We start from the raw sequence: 6000 nt of genomic DNA on the forward strand, positions 1-6000 counted from the left end.
TTGTTTATTCATTCATATATAATCGTTTGCATCTGCTAATCCCCAACTTCCAATCCAACCCCCACCCCCCTCCCCCTTGGCAATCAGGAGTCTGTTCTCTGTCTGTGAATCTGTTTCTGTTTCATGGACAAGTTGATTTATGTCATATTTTAGATTCCACATATAAGTGATATCATATGGTATTTGTCTTTTTCTTTCTGACTTACTTCACTTAGTATGATAATCTCTAGGTCCATCAGTGGAGCTGCGAATGGCATTATTTCATACTTTTTCCTGAATGAGTAGTATTCCATTGTGCATATGTACACCATCTTCTTTATCCAGTGCTCTGTTGATGGACATTTAGGTTTTTTCCATGTCTTGGCTGTTCTAAGCAGTGCTGCTACGAACATAAGAGTGCATGTATCTTTTTGAATTATACTTTTGTCTGGATAGATGCCCAAGAGTTGGATTGCTGAATCATATGGCAACTCTATTTTTAGTTTTTAAGGAACCTCCATACTGTTTCCTATAGTGGCTGTACCAATTTACACTCCCACCAACCGTGTAGGAGGGCTCCCTTTTCGGTAGGAGTGTCTTTTGTTTTTCATAATAAGCTCCTTTCAACCCTGTCTGAACTTATGCTAACGAGGTGGTTCACAAAGGAGGCAGGGCTAGATAGCTTACGAGGGGGGCGGGGGGGGGGGGAGGAACCACCTGTGTGACTAGAAAATTAGGCCTTTCATCCCAGTCCCTCCACTTCCAGGGAGGGGAGGGGAGCTGAAGATTGAGTTGAGTCACCAATGACTGATGATTTTATCAATCATGTCTCTGTAATGAAACCATAATAAAAACTCTGAATGATGAGATTTGGGGGAGCTCCTGGTTGGTGAACCTATCAATGTACCAGGAGGTGGCTCACCCTCACTCCGTGGGGACAGAGGTCTGTACTCAGGATCATTTTGGACCTCACTCTGTGTACCTCTTTATCTGGCTGGTCCTTTGTATCTTTTACGATAAACTGTCATTGTGAGTGTAGTGCTTTCCTGAGGTCTCTAAGTCATTCTTGCAAATTGTCTACTCTGAGCAGTTGTGAGAACCCGTGTGTTTGTAGTCTGATAGGTAGAAATGTGGGTAGGCTGGGGACTTTATTTGTGGCTGGTTTCTATAGTGGGGGCAGTCTTGTAGGACTGAGCCCTTCACCTATAACATCGGTGCTAACTCCAAGTAGTGTCTGAATTGAATTAAATCGTAGGACTCTCCGTTGATGTGGAGAATAGGAGAATTGGTGGTAGTTGCAAAAACAACATAGTTGTTGACAGGATCACTGGAATATCCAAAATGAAAGATCTCATACTTCTGAGAGAGTCAAGCCTGATGGAACACTTTGAAAATTACAGGAAATTGATGGGGCATCATGATGTCACCGAATAGATATATAATTGCACTCACCGAGATGGCAACATTCATTGTTTTGATCTTACAGATGAACTAATTGTTGAAACAACTGATAAAAATGGATGGGTTCCCTGCTGGTGTAAATCTACCACAAAGAGTTCCATGGCAAAATAATACTTGATTTTTCTGAAAAAAATATTTAAAATGTTGAGACAAATTGGGAAGCCTGACCTTGTTTGTCAGTGGCAGTTATTAGTTGTAGAAATTGGGGAAATGGTTGGGGGGGTGGAGATGTGGCCGGGCTGCGGGTGGCAGGGCCTCTGGCCTGTGTGCCACTGGCAGCACATCCCCAAGAGTGACTTGTTCCTAACCTAGGACTCTGTCAGGGTGGCCACAGTTTTGCCCGCTGTGGGCTGAGGAATCTTGATCGTGATAGGAAGGTTCCCTTTATCCCCGTGTATTCGTTTCCTGCAGCTGCTATAACAAATCACCACAACCTTGGTGGCCTGAAGCAACACAAGTTCATTATCTTCTTGTTCTGGTGCATCTAAAAGGGGCTGAAATCCAGGTGTCGATGGGGTGGGTTCCTTCTGGAAGCTCTGAAGGAGAATCCCTTCATTGCCTTTTGGCTTCCTTGGCTCATTGGCTCCCTTCCAGCCAGCGATGGCAAGACTCCAAAATCTCTGACTTTCCCACTTTCCTATTGTAAGGACCCTGTGATTCCATTGGGCCATCGGATAATCCGGGATAATCTCCCCATCTCAAGACCCTTAACTGGATCACATCTGCAAAATCTCCTTTGCCATCTAGGCGAACACCTTCTCAGGTTTCAGGGATCAGGATGTGGACAGCTTTGTGGGCTCTCACTGCTGCGTACCATGCCGTGCTCTGCATGTAACAATCCGTGATGGACTTCATTAAGCCAGGACCTCAGGAACGTGAAAGAAGGATGTGGCACAGAGCCAGAAGTTACTATGAAAACTACTCGGAGAGGTCCTGTCGCCTGTCTCCAGGTGTTAGTCTTCAGTGACCATCACCTGGTCTCTGTTTGGGGCTGGTTTGACTGTCTCTCTCTCTCCTCTGGCTTCTGCTAATCTTCTCTTCTGAGCTCGAGAGAGGGGGTGTGTGCACTGAAATAAGCATGGATGCATGACCAGTTCACGTCTTTGCATTACATGGTACCCTGAACCCAGAGGTGCTTAGGAAAATAGGCATCATTAGCGGTGGCGGCTCCATTCTTAGAGCTTTTATGGCAAATGTCCATTGGCTAAATCCAAATCCCAGCTGTCCAACGCGAGTGCCAAAACCATGGGGCTCGGTGGCTGCCAGCAGCTGCCATCATCGTCGTCATCCCCCTGTAGCCAGAGAGAGTGGTGAGAACAGACGAGATCAAGTTCCGCTGCTCCTCCTGGGAACGGGGAAGAGCACGCGTGATGAACACACGCCAGAGTGAGCTGCAGGGCGCCCAAGACAGGGCGGCTCTCAACCAGGGTTGCACCTGAGAATCACCTGGGGGGATTTCAGCCGCACCCTCACTCAGCCTGCACTGCCCAGGATTCGAATCTAACTGGTCTGGGCATCAGAGCTGCAAAAGCTCCCCCAGATGATTCCAGCGTTGAGCTGAGAACCAGGGAGCTGAGAACCAGGAACCTCGGAAGCAGGCTGCGAGGAGGGCCCCAGGGGAGCTAGCCTTGCACCCACGGAAGGCGTCCCCCCGCCCCAGGGCCTCCCCACCCTCCATGGGCGTTGGGATGGTGGGGGTCTGGTGGAAATCAAATGCTGGTTTGGCAGGTCTGGGGGTGGGACGGGGGCGGGGTTTCTAGCAGCCTCCCAGGTGATGCTGAGGCTTCCTGTCCAAGGATCAGACTTTAAGGAGCCAGGCTCTCTCATAGCAGGAGAGGACGGAGGCCTCGGGAGCCTGGGTGAGTTTCCGAAAGTTTGTGGCTGAGTCGGAACTGACTCGGATGGCCTTCTTCCCAGGCCTCCAAACATCCCTCGTGACATGCGTCTCCCAGCTGAGAAAAGGATTCAGCCATGCCAGCCGTTGATGAAAATAGGACCTTGGCCAAAGGTACAAAACATAAATCATTTAGCCACATGGAAAGAGAGATATTGTGATCACGTGAATCAGTCATATTAATTCCTTGTGAGCAATGTGGGCGTAAGTGGTTTGTTTGCTTAAGGCACCAAACTTTCCATCTATTCAGGTTTTATATGTTATTTTGTTCTTTGTGAAACATTTTATTTTCTATTTTTTTTTAATTTTTTTGTCTTTTGTCTTTTTAGGGCCGCCCCTGCGGCATATGGAGGTTCCCAGGCTAAGGGTCAAATTGGAGCTGTCACTGCCGGCCTACACCACAGCCACAGCAACGCCAGATCCTTAACCCGCTGAGCGAGGCCAGCAATCGAACCTGCAGCCTCATGGTTCCTAGTCGGATTTGTTTCAGCTGAGCCATGACAGAAACTCCGTGAAACACGATTTTAATGAGAAGAAACCTTGATGACTATTCATGGGCCAGGAGTGAGAAAGGGGCTCTGAACCTGACTTTGGGTGAAGGAATCAGACTAAATATCTTCCAGCTGGAGGTGGCCATTGCCAGCCAGGAGCTCGGAGGGACCGGTGGGGGCTTGACTGCGGCTGGGGGTTTGCTCCGCTGGGTCTGTTACCAGCAGCAGCAGGTAATTTTCTTTCCTTCCCTTTTCCTTCTCCTCTTTTCCTCGCCAAGTGGGGGTGAGGTAGCTGTGCTAAGACCTTTACATCTGGGGAAAGGACTGGCCCCACCCACCTCCCACCCATGGCTCTTGGCTCATGGACAAGCCCCTTAGACCTCTACTAACCCCACTGGTTAAAAAGGGGCAATGAGATTGGGTTTTTTTTTAAAGAGTTGTTATAGGAGTTCCCATCGTGGCACAACGGTAATGAACCTGACTAGTGTCCATGAGGATGCAGGTTCGATCTCTGGCCTCTCTCAGTGGGTTAAGAATCCAGCGTTGCCATGAGTTGTGGTACAGGTTGCAGACATGGCTCAGATCCTGTGTGGCTGTGGCTGTGTCGGAAGCTGGCAGCTGCAGCTCTGATTGGACCCCTAGCCTGGGAACTTCCATATGTTGCAGGTGTGGCTCTTAAAAAAAAAAAAAAAGTTCTAAAAGATGATTCAGGGGAAAATGGAGAATTCCGCGGCTGCTGTTGTTGGGCTAAGGTAAATTCCGATCAAGACCACCTCCATACTTTAAGACAGATTAAAGAGCAAAAAGGACTTGCTTAAGGAGTACAGAGAGGCTGTGGCTTGTTTTATCGTTAGACCTGACCCCCCCACCCCCACCCCGAGAGTCCCAGCTGGCCTGGCATGAAGAGGTACTGGCACTGCCAGGCCCTCTCCCCGAGATGACAGCCCTGGTGTTTGTGAGCCCTGACAGGTCCCAGGCAGACAGAGCTCAGTGTGGCTGGTGGCTGTGCACACAGGCCCTAGGCCATGCACCCAGTCCGATCTACATTTGGAATGGGATTTCTGTTGCTGTTGTGTCTACTTGGCACAGCGAGACTTTATGAAAAGCGAAATTAACCCCCCCCCATTTCTCGGGGTTCCCATTGTGTCTCAGAGGGTTAAGAACCCGACACTGTCCATGAGGATGCGGTTCAATCCCTGGCCTCACTCAGTGGGTTAAGGATCCAATGTTGCCGCAAGCTGTGCTATAGGTCATGGATGTGGCTCTAAACTGGCGTGGCTGTGGCTGTGGTGTAGACTGGCAGCTGCAGCTCCACTTTGAACCCTAGCCCAGGAACGTCCATCTGCTACTGGTGCAGCCATAAAAAGTAAACAAGAACAGAAGCAAAAAACTCAGGTTGCTTAAGAAGTCACCACTTGGAGGTGGCATTGATTCAGAAGAAATGGCTAGAGAAGCTCTGGCATTGAAAAGAAAGAGTCAAATGTGAATAGAAGCCCAAACCCTGTAGCGTTGGTGGCCACCGTCCTCAGTATCTGTGACATTGGGGAAGGCTGTGCTGCTGGATTGTTCTTTCCAGTTTATATTGACTTCCAAGTCTGTCCTACATCTGAAAATACCAATGGCAAGAAAGCGTGATATTAGCCTGAAGATGATGGCATTGAGAGTTCATTACAAAATTGTTGTGGGGTGCTGTTCTTGTATTTTTCTTGCACTTCTTGGGTTTGTGTTCTGAAAAGGTGAAGTCTGGATGCTGAAGAGTGAGGAGTATCTAGGGATTGCGAGTGAGGAAATGGATCATGACACTGAGTCTAAGCCCTGCCTTACAGATGACAACAAAGTAAGCTGTATGGATGATTCCCGGCCACTTGTTGAAGAGCTACCTGGCGTGTGGTGGGGGGGAGGGTGCTTGCTAAAAAAGTAGATGTTTCTGCGCGTGCCCTGGTCATACGGCAGGTCAAGGATCTGGTGTTGTCACTGCTGTGCCTCAGATCACTGCTGCGGTTCAGGTTCCATCTCTGGCCCTGGCACTTCTGCATGCCTTGGGCATGGGTGAAAAAAAAAAGAAGTAGATTCCAGGGTTCTGTCCTTGAGGCTGAGAGCTCAGTGCATCTGGGAAGTTGTATTTTTAAAGCTCCCCTCTTGGTGCTACAGCTTAGCTGAATTGAACGTATGCGA

The sequence above is a fragment of the Sus scrofa genome, chromosome X, assembly GCF_000003025.6.
Source record: "Sus scrofa isolate TJ Tabasco breed Duroc chromosome X, Sscrofa11.1, whole genome shotgun sequence".
In the NCBI taxonomy this organism is placed as follows: Eukaryota; Metazoa; Chordata; class Mammalia; order Artiodactyla; family Suidae; genus Sus; species Sus scrofa.